A 16,648-nucleotide genomic window follows, 5' to 3' on the forward strand; every position below is an offset into this window, starting at 1 on the left:
TACAGTTTTACTAAACAAATTGAAAATTGGGTTGGCATTTTTGCATTCCATTCCAGACAGCAACAACAACACAATTACATTTGTAATGCGATTTTCATGTTGGGAGGATGTTCCGAGGCACGGAACAGTCGGGGATCAGGACCCGAGGGTGGCAGTGTTGGGGTGAGGGAGGGCAGAGTGGTAGGAGGGGGGCTGAAGGCACAGTCAAAAAGGAGGCTCCTGAGTCGTACCTTGAAGGAGGCAAAGGAGGGAGCAAAGCAAAGGGACTGTGGAATGGAGGTCCAAAGATTGGGGGCAGAGAGGCTGAAAGCCTGGCCGCCGATGGTGGGACGAGTCAGGCAGGAGACATGGAGTAGGCCAGAGCCTGCTTAACGGAGGGAGCGAACAGGTTGATAGGGCGTCCCTCCAAAACCAAAAACAATAATAAATTGGTCATTTTCAATCTACGATTGTTTGTGCGACATTGCTGTGCGGAATTGGCTGCCGCGTTCGCCCACAAACAAGTGTGTTCTGTGAAGCGCTTTGGGACGTCCTCCTGACGTGAAAAGCGCTATATCAAATGCAAGGATTATTATTATTATTAAAGTGATTTGACTGTATATTTTGTGGACATAGCAGCCAATGCGCACAGCAGTGTCCCACAAACAGTCATGGAGTGAGTGACCAGTTTTATTTGGGTGATTTCAATGTCCAGGACACCAGGAGAAACTCCATTCTCTTTTTGAATAGTGCCATTAGATCTTTAACGTCCACCTGAACAGGCAGACGGGATCTTGGTTTAATGCCTCATTCGAATGACGACGGCATCACCAGCAATGCAGCACTTCCGAGTCCTGCACTGGTGTGTCAGTTTATACTGTGAGTTCAATCTCTCGACATGGAGCTTGAATCCACAACTTTCTATAATAATAATCCTTACATTTGATGCAGCACCTTATCACATTGTTGAGATGTCTCAAAGCACTTCACAGAATATATTGTAAAGTGAATCAAACCCGGGTCAGTACATTACATGACTCCACAAACTGTCTCTGCTACTCCTCAGCATTAGTATAATTGCAAACACTTCTGTAGAAAGATTTGCGTAAAAGCTTGTCATCATTTTAATTGTCTGGGAATTTCTTTACAGAACATTGTTTCTCTTCTGCTTTCAAACATGAATCAACAGCACCAGAATTAGAGTACATTAGGCTCCACCTATGACTCAATGCATCTGTAGAACCTGTGTGACGTTGTTTGTACGTCTATCCTTTGTGGGTTCAATCACTGTGCCCTGATCATGTGATCTCCGATATTCTGAATATGACTGTGGGGATAGCATCGGATTATTACTATAGGGTGTACCCTTTGTAGAAAACAAACACTACACCTTTTAAGGCTGCACTCTCCACCTCTCAAAGTCAGTCAGGAACCTCGGTGTTCTGTTCGACCCTGAGCTGTCCTTTCTTCCTCATATCCGCGCTGCAACTGGCACCACCTTCCATCACCTCCGAAACATCGCCAGACTATAGCACTACCTCACCCCTCACACTGCTGAAACTCTGGTCCACCCCTTTATCACCTCAAGGCTGGACTATGGGAACTCTCTCCTCGCCGGCCTTCCCGGTACCTCCCTCCACAAGTTGCAGGTCATTCAGAACTCTGCAGCTCGTCTACTGTCCCGCACCAGGACCACATCACTCCCACCCTCGCTCGCCTCCACTGGCTCCCCATCCCCCAGAGGATCGAATTCAAGATCCTCATCCTCACCTACAAGGCAATTCACGGCCTCGCTCCCTCCTACCTCTCTGACCTACTATCCCCCTACTTACCTGCCCGTACCCTCCGTTCCTCTGGCTCCAGTCTGCTCCACATCCCCCGCCCCAACCGCCCTATCATCGGTGGTCGGGCCTTCAGCCTCTCAGTCCTTAGGCTCTGGAACTCCATCCCCCATTGCCTTCGCCGCTTCCTCCCTTTCCTCCTTCAAGGCCGGTCTCAAGACCTTTCTCTTTGACCGTGCCTTCAGCTCCCCTCTCGACTCTCTACCCACTCCTCGCTCCCTCCCTTCCCTCCCCTCACCCTGACCATTTCCCCCATGCTCGGGTCCTGAACCCAACTGTCCAGCGCCTTGGGACGTCCTCCCGAAGTGAAAGGCGCTCTATAAATGAAAAAAAAATCTTGTTGTAAAGGCATCTATTAAAGTCGTCATTAGTTCTGAATGTTCCCCTCTGAAATATCTTCAAAGCAATACCGCAAGCTTGGCAGGCAAACAACAAGCAACTATGAAAGACAGGCACCAAATTACCAAAGCCATCACAGCAGGTTGACTCAATTCCATCTTTCTGCCAAGCACATCATTTTGGCGCCAGCTCAACCCCAAGGATATTTTGTGTGTGCAATTGGCTGCCGCATTTCACCCACAAAACTAGTCAATCCACTTTACAGTATATTCCATGCAATGCTTTGACACGTCTCAGTAACGTGTCAAAGCAATGTATAGCTTTAAGTGCACCAGGACGCAATCCCGCTTGAAGGGTGATACATAAATGCAAGTTGTTGTTGTGATAAGGCGCTATATCAAGTCATGTCTCAAAGCGCTTCACAGAATATATTGTAAACTGAATTGACTGTGCATTTTGTTTGTGAAGCATGGCAGTCAATTGCGCACAACAATGTCCCACAAATATTATTATCCCCGGAAAGCGATCTGCCAATTCACTAACAACCGGGTTCCTACTTACTGCTAGATAAACGGAAACATGTAGAGTAAGGGAATGCCTAAGGTTTCACCCTGCCTGTGAATCAATCCCAGGTCAGTACGTTACATGACTCCACAAACTGTCTCTGCTACTCCTCAGCATTAACGTACAACAACAACAAAATTACATTTATAGAGCGCCTTTCATGTTGGGAGGACGTCCCAAAGCGCTGAACAGTCAGTGTTGGGGCCTGAGCATGGGGGAAGGGTGGTGTAGGGGTGAGGGAAGGCATAGAGGTGGGAGGGCGATCAAAGGCACGATGGAAGAGAAGGGTCCTGAGACCAGCCTTGAAGGAGGCAAGGGAGGAAGCAAAGTGAAGGGACCGTGGGATGGAGTTCCAGATGTGGGGGCAGAGAGGCTGAAAGCTCGGCCACTGATGGTCGGGCGGGAGACATGGAGCAGGCCGGAGCCCATTGAACGGAGGGAGCGGGCAGGTTGGTCGGAAATTAGAGGGTCAGAGAGGTATGAGGGGGCAAGGCCATGGATGGCCTTGAAAGTGAGGACGAGGATCTTGAACTCGATCCTCTGGGGGATGGGGAGCCAGTGAAGTCGGGCGAGAGCGGGAGTGATGGGGTCGTGGAGCCTGGTGTTGACTGTTGACAATGGTTTGCACAGTGTGACTTCTACCAGCTTTCCAGATTCTTTCCAGGTCTCTGCTGTTCAACAACAACAACAACTTGGATTTATATAGCGCCCTCCACGCCAGACGGCATCTCAGAGCGCTTCACAGTAACGGATCCCAGGACCGAACCAGGGGGAGGGGAAGGAAGGTGACCAAAGGCCCGGTCGAAAAGAAACGAAAAGAAAGCAGAGACTTGAAAATGGGAAGGGAGGGAACAAGATGAAGGAAGTGAGGAAGGTAGTTCCAGAGCCTCGGGGCATAGTGGCTGAAGGCACGGCCACCGAGGGTGGAGTGGAGGAGTCGGGGGATGAGGAGGAGGCCAGACCCAGAGGAACGGAGGCAACGGGTACTGTTTTGAGGAGAGAGGAGGTCAGAGAGGTAGGGGGCTGCAGAGGAGTGCAGGGACTTGAATACAAGGCTGAGGATCTTGAAATCGATCCTCTCTGGGATAGGCAGCCAGTGCAGTCTGGCAAGGACTGGGGTGATCGAGGAGAGGAGTGTTGTGTGGGTGAGAATGCGGGCGGCAGAGTTTTGAATGATCTGGATTTTATGGATGGTAGTGGATGGGAGACCGGCGAGGAGGGCATTAGAGTAGTCCAGCCGAGAGGTGACAAAGGCATGGCCCAGAGTTTCAGTGGCTTTTGGGGAGAGGTATTGGCAGAGACGGGCGTTGCTGGTGAGGGACCAGATGTGGGGAAGGAAGGATAATTGGGGGTTGAACCTGACGCCTAGGTTGCGTAGAGGTTGATGAGAGCCAAAGAGTATGGCTTCCGACTTGTCAACGTTCAGCTGAAGGAAGTTTGCCCCTGAGATCTGACAGGCAGGCTGACAGAACATCAGGGGACTGGGGGTTGCAAAGAGAGGTGGAAAAGTAGAGTTGGGTGTCATCTGCAAACATGTGGAAATGTATCTCATGTCTGTCGATGACATCCCCAAGAGGGAGCATGTAGATCAGAAAGAGGAGGGGGCCAAGGATGGATCCTTGGCGTACCCCACAGATGACCGGGGTTACTCAGCATTACCATAATTGCAAACACTTTTGTACAAAGATTTGCATAAAAGCTTGTCATCATTTTCATTGCCTGGAAGTTTCTGTAAAGAACATTCTATCTCTTCTGCTTTCAAACATGAATCAACAGCACCAGAATTGGAGTACATTAGGCTCCACCTATGACTCAATGCATCTGTAGAACCTGTGTGACGTTGTTTGTAAGTCTATCCTTTGTGGGTTCAATCACTGTGCCCTGATCATGTGATCTCCGATATTCTGAATATGTACCTCAGTGGTTAGAGCACTCGCTTTGCAAGCGAGACATCTGGGTTCAATTCCAGGCAGGGCAAAACCTTGGGCAAGTTTCCTTACTCCACACGCCTAATAATAATCCCTCCAAAACAAAACAATAATAAAGTGGTCATTTTCAATCCACGACTGTTTGTGGGACACTGCTGTATGCAATTGGCTGCCGCGTTTTGCCCACAAAATATACAGTCAATTCACTTAACAGTCTACTCTGTGAAGTGCTTTGAGACACTTAGAAGACGTGAAAAGCGCTATATCAAATGCAAGGATGATTATTATTAAGGAGACCTCACTTCACAAGATCATGCAAGATCAGAAAGAGGTTCAGACGAAGAAGCCTTTTATTCCATTTGTTCTCAGCCTGGAGAACACCTGCCCTACCATCACAGCCTCAAATTATTCTCTAAATAAACGTAAAATGATCTATAATGCATATATAATGTACAGGTGGGAAGTTGCGAAAACAATATACAAGATAAAGGGTGTCCGTTTAACTACAATAATTTAGTTTTACGTAGAGCCTTTCACTTCAGGAGGATATTTCAAAGAACATTACATAGATGACTGGGAGCCTGAGCAAAGGAAGGTGACTGAAAACTCTGTTGAAAAGATAGGTCTTGAATGGGTCATGATGGGGTTGGGGTTAGGTGCCAAGGCAGAAAGCCTTTGGGATGAGTAAGGCAGGATAGCTGAAAGTGTTCCCACTGATGGTGAGGAACATTGGGCAGGGGACATGAAGCAGGCTGGTGTTTGCTGAGTATAAGAGTGACAAATGACATTCTGTCCTTCTGCGACCAGGGCTCCCTCTGCCTCCTCGTCCTCCTTGACCTCTCTGTTGCATTTGACCACTCTATCTTCATCAACTGCCTCTCCTTTCACCCTAACCTTCATGGTTCTGTCCTTGAATGGTTCAGATCATACCTCTCACACCGCCTCCACTTCATCTGCACAAATAGTTTCTCCTCTAGCCGCCACACCATCTCGTGCAGCATTCCTCAGAAATCTGTCCTTGATCTCTCCTCTTCAAAGTGTACATGCTCCCTCTTGGTGACTTCATCCACAGATGGGGTTGACTTCCACATGTATGTTTATGTCACCCAACACTACCTCTCTGCCTCCACCGTTGACTCCAGGACCACTGCTGTCCTGACAGAATGTCTGTCAGACATCAAGTCCTGGATGAGAGCTAACTTTCTACAGTTGAACATCAGCAAGACTGAGGCTCTCCTGATTGGCTCTCGTCAGCGTCTCCACACCTCTGGCTCTGACAGCATCACCATCCAAGGATACACACTCCACCTCACTAAACCAGTCCAGAACCTTGGGGTCTTGTTTGACCCTCAACTATCCTTTCTACCCCACATCTGTGCCATGACTTGCTCTGCATTCCCCCACCTCTGCAACAGCGCCCGGCTCTGACACTGTCTCACACCACAGGCTGCCAAAATCTTCATATATGCATTCATAACATCCAGGCTTGACTATGCAAACTCATTGCGTGTCGGCTTCCCTAACACCTCCCTCCATAGGCTGCAGATCATCCAGAACTCTGCAGCCCATGTCCTCTCCCGCACCAGGCTCCGTGACCCTATCACTCCCACTCTCGCCCGACTCCACTGGCTTCCCATCACACAGAAGATACAGTTCAAGATCCTGGTCCTCACCTTCAAAGCCCTTCCATGGCCTTGCTCCCGCCTACCTCTGTGACATCCTAACCTCCTACCAACCTACCCGCTCCAACCACTCCGCTGGTTCCGGCCTGCTTCACATCCCCCACATCGCCCAGCCATTGGCAGCGGGCCTTCAGCCACTCTGCCCCGACACTCTGGAACTCCATCTTGCAGTCTCTCTGCCTCACCCCTCCCTTGCCTCCTTCAAGACCCACCTCAAGGCCCTCCTCTTCAACCGTGCTTTCGAGCACCCTCCTTCCCCTCCTGCCCTCCACCCTCCCCATTCCCAATCCCCAGCTCGGGTCTGAAACACTGACTGTCCAGCACCTTGGGACATATGTGAAAGGCCCCATACAAGTGTAATTTTGCTGTTGTTGTTGTTATAGGTTTTCAGGAGTCAGAGAGGTGGAGTTGGGGAAGGGTGGGCTAAACGGATCTGACAGTGAAGGCAAGGATCTTAAATGAATTCAACCGATCCTCAGACTCCTCTTCAAATCTCTTCCTGCCCTGGCACGTCCCCACTTAACCAAACTGCTTTGCTCCCCAATCTACTACCCATCATATCCCCTCGACTGGCTCCAGATTATTGCATGTCCCTCGTGCCTGAAGACCTTCCTGTTTGACAGTGCTTACTGTCACCCCTACCCACTGGCTCAGCGTCACGCTCTACCATTGTCAAGGGATCTTAAACACTAAGGGGAGCTATATAAATGCAAATTGTTGGATTTGCTGATAATGAGTGAGTTAAGGGTAGATGGGCACCATGGCACTATTCAAAAACAGAAAGGAGTTTCTGGCAACAATCCCTAAATAAAATTGGTCATTCATTTCATGGCTGTGAGACATTGCTGCATACAGAATGGCTGCCAGATTCCCTTACAAATATACAGTCACTGCACTTGACAGTAAAATCCTGCACTATAAGGCACTATATCAAATGCATGAATTATCATAGAATCATAGAATCATACAGCACAGAAAGAGGCCATTCGGCTCATCGTGTCTGCACCAGCTCCGAAAAGAGCAATCTAACTCAATCCCACTGGCCCACTTTCTCTCCATAGCCCTGCAATCCTATTCTCCCCAAATACCCATCTACTCCTCTCTTGAAAGTTGTTAGTGAATCGGCTTCCATTATCTTTTCAGGTAATGCATTCCAGATCTGAACAACTCGCTAGGTGAATTTTTTTTCCTCATCTCCCCTCTGTTTCTTTTAACAACTATCTTAAATTGGTATCCTTGGGTTACTGACCCACATGCCAGTGGAAACAGTTTTTCCCGGTTCAATCTATCAAATCCTTTCATGATCTTGAAAACCTCTGTTAAATCCTCTCTTAATCTTCTCTGCTCTAGGGCAAATAATTCTAGTTTCGTTAACCTCTCCTCATAACTAAGGTCCTTCATTCCTGGTACCGACCTGGTAAACCTCCTTTGCACCGTCTCCAATGCCCTAACATCTTTCCTAAAGTGCAGTGCCCAGAACTGAACGCAGTTGAATTTAACTGAATTACAACTGAATTATAATTCAGCAACCTTTGAAATAATTGTCTTCTGCACTTAAAATCAATAAAATAAAAATCAATTTACGCATCAATCCGCAGCTGAGCTTTGTAAGAGTCGACCAAAGGAGTAAACAAAGTTCGCCCTGGAATGTATTACGGAGAATATATTTTCTCTCATCCTGTGAAGAATAAAATTGCAGGAATATTTACTTGTAAAACAGATTTTCCCAAGCGACCATTTGTCCAGACTGAGCTCAGGAAGTAAACATCATCTGTGTAGTCAACCATGAGGGCAACACAGCTGAGCCCAGCCCTGCCCTCACCCACATCCACACCTGCCCACATCCCAATAGGCAACCTTGAACACAGGTCAGGAAAGGGAATTCTGGCTGATTTATTTTCCCTCTTCCTCAAACCAAGAACAGAGAGGAGGAGAACTGAGGTCACTCAGGACCATACAACCATAGAAAGTTATAGCACAAAAGAAGGCCATTCAGTCCATCGAGTTATGCTGGCTCTGTTAACAGCAAACCCTTCAGTCCCATTTACCTGCCCTTTTCCCATCCCCCCTTTCTTCACACAGAGGGTTGCGAAGATGTGAAATGCTCTGCCTCAGAAAGCTGCAGAGCTGCCGCATTCACTTTACTACCACACTTTACAGTAAATCTTGTGAATCACTTTGAGATGTTTCGATGACATGAAAATTCATTATATCAAATGCAAGAATTATTATAAAAATACAAATGTTTTAAAGGGGAGATTTTCACCACTCTGCACGACCAAGCTCCTCTTAAACTGTATGTTTTTCTCCTGCTCTTACGCTTCTTGTTACAGTTCTTTGGTGGGATGATGATGCTGCAGCTACACATTAATTTCAGAACATGTCAACTGAGAGGTTTCTTGGGCACTTCCCTCACTTTGATCCATTAAAGAAAAGCTTGTTTTCTATATGTTAACCCATACGAATAATTCATCCAACCGTGAAGATTACGCAGTCAGAAAATTCTCTTTACCTGTTTTTTGGGACGTGTGAGCACAAATGATTTCATTGATGGGACATAAAGATACTGCAGCACAGAGATGCACACTTTGATTTATTTAAGGGATTTGTCCTTGAAATATTCATAAAGGTGAATATGCAAAATTCCATTTAACAAAGAGAAGTGTGATATTGAAAGCGGTAGTCGGTCTTAGGGAAGCCATTATTCTCTATCTAGTGGATTAAGAGAGGCAAATAATATATCCCTTGAGTCCGAGGACATGGTTAGTTTAACAATAAATTAGCTATGAATCTTTGAGTTGCCCTCGGGGTTTCAAGGGAAAACTGTACTTCCACCAATGTGTTCACTCTCGAAATCTTTTAACCCAAGATATTCTGCCATGTGGCAATGAACAGAGAACCCAAACGATGATCTGAAAAGCAGTATTATAGTTATTATATTGTCATTTATTGAAAACAAATGTTTTTATTATTTTATTCCGGACAGCATTTTCCAGTGAGCTTACTGTATGTTTAATGTCTCATCCCTTTCTTCAGATGGGATCCATCTGCCTGTTCAGGTGGACGTTAAAGATCCCATAGCACCATTCTAAAAGTGGAGGGAGTTTTTCCCAGGGTCGTGGCCAACAATCCCCAAATAATCACTCATTTCATGACAGTTTGTAGGACCTTGCTGTGCACAAATGTGCTGCGGTGTTTACCTATAAATACACCATAACTTAATTTCTCAATATATCACCTGAAGGGGTTAGAGAGGTCCTTCTGATTTGAAAAGACGCTATACCAAATGCAAGGACTATTATTATTGTGTTCCCTCTCTAGCATGGTTCTTAATAAGACACGGTTAGTTTATTGCTGAGTCCGGTTTTAGTAAGGAAGTGTTTCACAGTCAGTTCCATACTTACTTGCAAGTGTGCAGATTTGTATTTGTTTGATGTTTTGATATGAAATCAAATTTTAAAAAGCAATTGAAATGTGGATGATTGTGGGCCGTGCAGTTCCATATTACTTGCAATAATAAAAGAAGAGATTATAGGAAAACAGTTGATCACTCACTTATTGACTGTTTATACGACACTGCTGTGCTATATTCTCCTACAAAATACACAGTGACTGCATATTACAATAAATCCTACAAAGAGCTTGAAACATCCTCCTGATGTGAAATTCACTACATCAAATGCCTTCATATAGTGCCTTTCATGTCAAGAGGACATCTTAAAGCACTTCACAGTGCAGGAGCAAGGATTATGATTGTTATTATTAAAAAGTAACTAAATAGCCAGGAAGTTGCACAGACAGACACTTGTGGAGTCCGGAAGCTCAGTGGTTAGAGCATTCACTTTGCATGCGAGAGACCTGGGCTCGATTCCCGGTCGGGTGAAAACTTGGGCAAGTTTCCTTACTCCACACGCCTGATAACAATCCCTAAAGAAAAAAAATAATAAATTGGTCATTTTAAACCACGACTGCTTGTGGGACACTGCTATGCGCAATTGGCTGTCGCATTTCGTCCACACAAAAAAATGCAGTTAATTCACTTTACAGTCTATTCAGTGAAGCGCTTTGAGACATCTAGAACATGTGAAAAGAGCTATATCAAATGCAAGGATTATTATTATTATTAAGTTGATCTCTAATTCCGTGACAACCTGTGTTTGAAACCTGACATGAGATTATAGCTCAAAACAGCAGTATTATTCCTTCTGAGACCTTTTATTCCTAGAGCATGTGTAACGAATAATGGTGGTGTCCTGTTCATATCATCTGGCACCTCCCTACCTTTCCAACATGCCACCACTCGCCACTTCGACTCAGCTGGCTCCAGCCCTCAAGATTTCCCTTATCCCCACTGCTCCACCATCGGCAGCCTTGCTTTCAGCCACTATGCCCTGAAACTCTGGAACTCTCTCCCTCCACCCCTCTGCCTTGCCCCCTTGTTCCCCATTTTCAGATCACTATATAAATACAAGTTGTTGTTATCATGTTTTGCGAAAGGATCAACATATTTTAACTGGGGAGGAAGTGGGAGTTACAAATTGGAATCTCTGATGTATCAATTAAGCGCTCTAAGACAGGGCCATGCATGAAGGATACTATATAAATGCAAATTGTTGTTGCTGTAATATTGGTAGAATATACGATAAAGAAAATTGTGTTCTCACCGCTAACACTGCACAAACTTCTGATGCATCTTGCAAAGCTCCCAAAAGAATTAAGGCATGTCTCACAATAATTGCACTAAATCATCTATTTCTGGCCTATAAATCCCAATAAATACAGTGTGACTCACCCAGCATAGACCCTGAAAGTCCTAATCCTATTTTAGCAATTCAAAATTTCAAAAAGACATTAAATCATAACCTCAGGCTTAAATTACATCAATTCAATTTATTGAAAATGTTAGCTAAAGCTCACACATCCCTATGCAACATTATTTTTGCCTCTGAATTCTATTGTTCCTCATACATTGCTGGCTCACAGATATAATCACGAGAGATTTCAGATTTTTGATGAAAACAGCATAAGCTTTAGCACTTGTGCCTGAAAGATGTCAGCACAAACGATGTAATGGATTTTAGGGGCCGGTTTAGCTTTCTATCCTGGATTTGTATTTATTTCCAGCATAAAAAAAACAATAATTCTATTCCTGTACATCCTTCTTATACATCTATCCTTCCAGCTCAACTCAAATATGACAATTCAATGTCTAATGGTTTTGAATTTCTGCCAGAGAGAAGTGAGGAGAGTATAACATGTGTTTTTTCTTAACGGGCTTCCGTAAAAAGTCAGAGATTCCGTCCCCTATCTGGAAATGCTGTACGTCACAACAACCCAAGGGAATTCTGTTTTGACGTGATCTACTTCTAGAGCAATGTTTCTGCAGCTCAATGGGAATAATATGTATAATAAAAAAATAATCCTTCCATTTGATATAAGACCTCTAGCATTGAGAACATTGCGAAGTTTCTGTAACGTTCAGATGTTTGCAAAAGCAATAACCAATTCGTCTTACAAGCAGCCATGAAGTGAATGATCAATTTTATCTGTAGGATTGTTGGCCAAGACACCGGAAGAAACCACCTTCTCTTTTCAAATAATATCATGGGATCATCTCTACGATGCAATAAAGTGCTATATCAAATGCAAGGATTATTATTATTATAAGCTCACCTGAACAGGCAGATTGGCATTGGGTTAATGTCTCATCCAAAAGACGGCATCTCTGACACTTCAGCAGTCTCCTAGCACTGCATTGGAGTGATAGCCAGACTGTGAGCTCAAAGTCCCAATTTGGGGCTTGAACCTACAACCTTCTGACCCATAGATAAATACCATTAAGGAAATCCATTAAGTTTTTCTCCAAATAAAACCACTCTATTTTAAAACTCCAGGCCTCATAAGTTACTAGCAGGTGACTCTAACATTAAAAGATGCTTAAAGAAGATGTGCCGATTTGTTAAAATCGATTTGATTGTGTTATGATCTTGAAACATGTTTACATAAAAACAGTTTCTCTAAGCAAAACATTGACTCTTGGCGACATTTATTTAAAAAGAAACATTGGAGGACCGTGAATCAGCACTTGGAACCATTCCCAGAAACTTTAAGATATAATGAGGCAAAAAAAAAGGAAAACATTTAGATAAACCTTCTGATGTGGACAAAATGGGCATTCTGGAATCAACTTGTTTCCATGAATCCATTGATTCATGAACCAAAGAAAAGATTTGTAAAAGGTCCTGAAATTGATGCCAAATGACCTGCTCAACAAGGCCAAGCTCAACGATGTTCAGTTTCGAGGCATCAAGCTTGTGACTGGGCCCTCTTATTTAATCGTTCTTCACAGTATTTCAGCTGGGAAGCTATAATAATGTGCGCTTACTTTCCATCAAAGTATCATAACTCCCGAGATAATTATCATAACGCAGGTCACATTTTGCGTCGTGTGATGTACAGCATTGCAAAATTAATCATATCAACTGCAGAGATCTCAAAAGTAATTACCCATATGAGCCTGGAGCCAAACGTATAATTTACTCAGCACCAGCTCCCTTGACCAAGTGGGTCTAATATGGGTGAAAGAAACTGAACAGTCTAAAGACAATGATGCTTACATTGTAAATGACACAGCGACTTACGCACTGTAATACTTTGATCTGCCATTATCCACTATTTCTAATGGATGAGTGCCAAACATTGGGGCTATTCTGCATGGATTACCCTTAGATGTGGTTACAGTGGAAAAAGATAAGAGCTGATCAGCCTGCAACAGATCATTTTACCCAGTTATGCAAATTTGTGTAATGCAACACACTATCGCACGTTTGGACAGAATATTTTCCCTGTAAGTGCCAATTATCCATCTTATATTAAATTGTTGTTTACAACTCAGCAATCTGTAACAAAGAATCTTTTTTTACTCAGCTGGATGCCTTGCAGACGTGATAAGGCGCTATATCAAATGCAAGGTTTATTATTATTATCTTCCTAATATGGATGCATTAAATCAATTGTAAGGATTATTACTTATTATTATTACTATTATTATTATGGCAGTTACCTGAGGCAAATGGATAATCTTCCTCTGACTCAGATATAGAAGAAACAAGAAATGCTACGTATTCAGCAAAGAACATGCCACAGCACGTAAATCATATAAGACTCTGTTTGTGTCCACTGGGATGACATTATTTAAGTATTCAGTGCATTCCAAATAGTGTTAAACAAGGCACTGCATGTGAAAGGCATTGTTGTGGTGATATATGATGGGAAGCAGGCTATTTTAAATCATCATATTAAAAAAACGGGGAACACAAAAATCAGCATTACGCACCATTGTTGGTACCACTTTCAGAAGATCAGAAGGTGAGGAGTTCAGAGGTTCAAGCCTCATATCGGGATTCTGAGCTCATAGTACAGGCTGACACTTCAGTGCAGTGTTGGGGAGCTCTACTTTGCCAGAGGTGTCGTCCTTCAGAAAAAAAATAAGCATCCTTTTACCTGTTCAGATGAACTTTAAAGATCCCATGGCACTATTTGTAAAGAGAGTGGAGTTTCTTGCAATGTCTAGGCAACAGTCCCCCAGACATAAAAGAGGTCATTGACTTTATGATTGTTTGTGGGTCATAGCTGTACACAAATTGGCTGATGTGTTCACCTACAAATAGAGAAGGCATGCTGTACCAAAAAAAATCCATGAAGCACTTTGAGGCATTTCGACATGATATCAATTGAGTCAGGCTAACACTTCACAGAAACTATGCACTGACTGCTTTTTCTATTCTGGGCCTGGGGCTGAACTAGAAACGATGCTCCAGTGGTAACCTAGAGAGTTCAAACATAGCTTAACCCCCGCCTTTACTATCAACAATTCTGGCTTTTTTCCATGTGTTGATCTGTGCGTGTCTGGATTGTGTAATGTCTAGAAGGGGACCAGGGGGAATGAGTCCAAAAGGCCTTTATGAAAGTAGATGCAAAAATTGGAGAGATACTAAATGGTAAATATGGCCAGTAGGTTTTTATTTTAGCATTAGTTGCACTGTTTGGATTGTTTTTCTTATGTTGGCAATGGAGCTGCTGTAAGTGAACACAATACAGCAAATTGAATTGATATACCCCCTTCATATAGGATACATGTTTCAGACACCAATTCTTATTATGTTGTCATAATTCTTAGAGTTAATGTTGAAATCCAAGTAACATTTCCCAAGTAAAGGGAAGGAAGTAAGATTGCGTTAAGCACTACACAGTGCAGTTTAATGACGTTAAGTCTCTGACTCCCATTCATTTTCAAACCAGCATTGATTGAAAAAATCCTTGAAAGTGTGGGGAATCCAAAACAAAAGCAGAGACTGTGCAGCGCCTCAATCAGTATCTGACGTTTCTGGAGGAAGATTCTGATTTAAGGTTTCAGGTGTCACCCTGCCTCAGAACAGTGCAAAAAGGGCTGACAATCACAAGTGACAATCACGCGCAAACCTTTAGATACTGTATGTGCAACACCAACTGTTTTTGTCAAACAGCTGTATGACACATATGTGGAAACCCGTCGTAATGTTTAAGAGTATCCAGACCAGACTGAAAGTTCCACATACTCATGCCAACTATGCATGGAAATTGTTGCAAATCAGCTTTGTTCACACCTCTCCCTCCATTTCCTACTCGAGCACCTCCATTCTAGATTCCACACTGTCCACTACAAAGAGACAGCATTCGTCAAACTCCGACTCCCTCTGCCTCCTTGTCCTCCTGGACCTCTCCCCTGCATTCGACACAGTCCATGTCATTCTCATCCACCGCCTCTCCTCCCTCATGCACTTTATTGAGACCACACACTCTGGTTTGAGTTCTACTTAATGTTTTTTTCCTCCTGCCCCCACCTAGTCACCTGCAGCAACTCCCAAGCTCCATCCTTGGCCCCCTTCTTTTCCTTATTTACATGTTCCATCTGGGCAATGCCATCCACAGACACAGGGTCAACTTAATATTATTATTATTATATTCTGCTTGTCCACTTAGGATCACCTTTTCTTGCAGGGTTAACCAGGAGAACTTTGGTTAACCAGCCCTTTGCTTGAGGGTTAACAGGAGCCATGTGAGAATTATTGTTACCCTCGGTGACTGTTCCAAATCCTGCCAAAAATGTATTGACCAGTCTAAGGACGTAAACAGGGGCAGACTGGGTACATGGGAAATCGGGAAGTTCTGTTGCTCATTCTAAATGAAAAACAAATGTCTTTCTATCTCGTTTTTTACTGAGAAATGTTGGGTGGGTTTGGTCAGCTTTGGTTCAGCAAACATGGAAACACATCATCATTCTTAAGACCTCCAAACCAAGCTACTCAGAATTCATATGCATGTATGAATATGTATATTCCGCTTGTCCGGAATGAAAATGCATACTCCTCCCTTCCCCGGGACACACTTTTACTAAATTACCGAGAGTTTAGCTGCTGGTGGGGTACTGCTGGGGGTTAAACACCTAAATAAAATAATATTAATCCTTACATTGATACAGAGCCTTTTACATCAGAATGATATGTCAAAGATAAGTAATAATAATAATAATAATAATAATCCTTGCATTTGATATAGCGCTTTTCATGTCGGGAGGACATCCCAAAGTGCTTCACAGAACAACTATAAAGTGAATTGACTGTATATTTGTGGGCGAACGCGGCAGCCAATTGCACACAGCAATGTCCCACAAACAGTCGTAGATTGAAAATGAACAATTTATTATTGGTTTTGGAGGGATTATTATTAGGCGTGTGGAGTAAGGAAACTTGCCCAAGGTTTCGCCCTCTGCCTGGAATTGAACTCAGGTCTCTCGCTTGCAAAGCGAGTGCTCTAACCACTGAGCTTCAGGACTCCACGTAAAGTAAAGTTTACAAGTACTGTAAAGTGTAGTGACTTTGCATTTTGTAGGCGAATGTGGCAGCCAATTTGCTCTCAAAAATGTTTCACAAACAGCCATGAAGTGAGTGATCAATTTTATCTGGGGGATTGTTGGACAGGACACTGGGAGAAACTCCCTTCTTTTTTCAAATAGTAACATAAGATCATTAACATCACTTGAATAGGCAGACAGCATTTTGGTTTAATGCCTCATCTTAAGGACAACACCCCCAACAATGCAGAAAACTCTCAGCCCCGGAGTGTCAACTTAGTCTTAGTATGAATTCAATCAAAGTCCTGAAATGAGGCTTGAACCCACAAGTTCTGATACCGGCAGGAGTGCAACGAATTGAACCAACAGAAAGCACTGACAGTAACATTTCAGCTAAAACTGAAATGCTGCAGGACACCTCAA

The sequence above is a fragment of the Callorhinchus milii genome, unplaced genomic scaffold (genome assembly GCF_018977255.1).
Source record: "Callorhinchus milii isolate IMCB2004 unplaced genomic scaffold, IMCB_Cmil_1.0 Scaffold1, whole genome shotgun sequence".
Classification (NCBI taxonomy): domain Eukaryota; kingdom Metazoa; phylum Chordata; class Chondrichthyes; order Chimaeriformes; family Callorhinchidae; genus Callorhinchus; species Callorhinchus milii.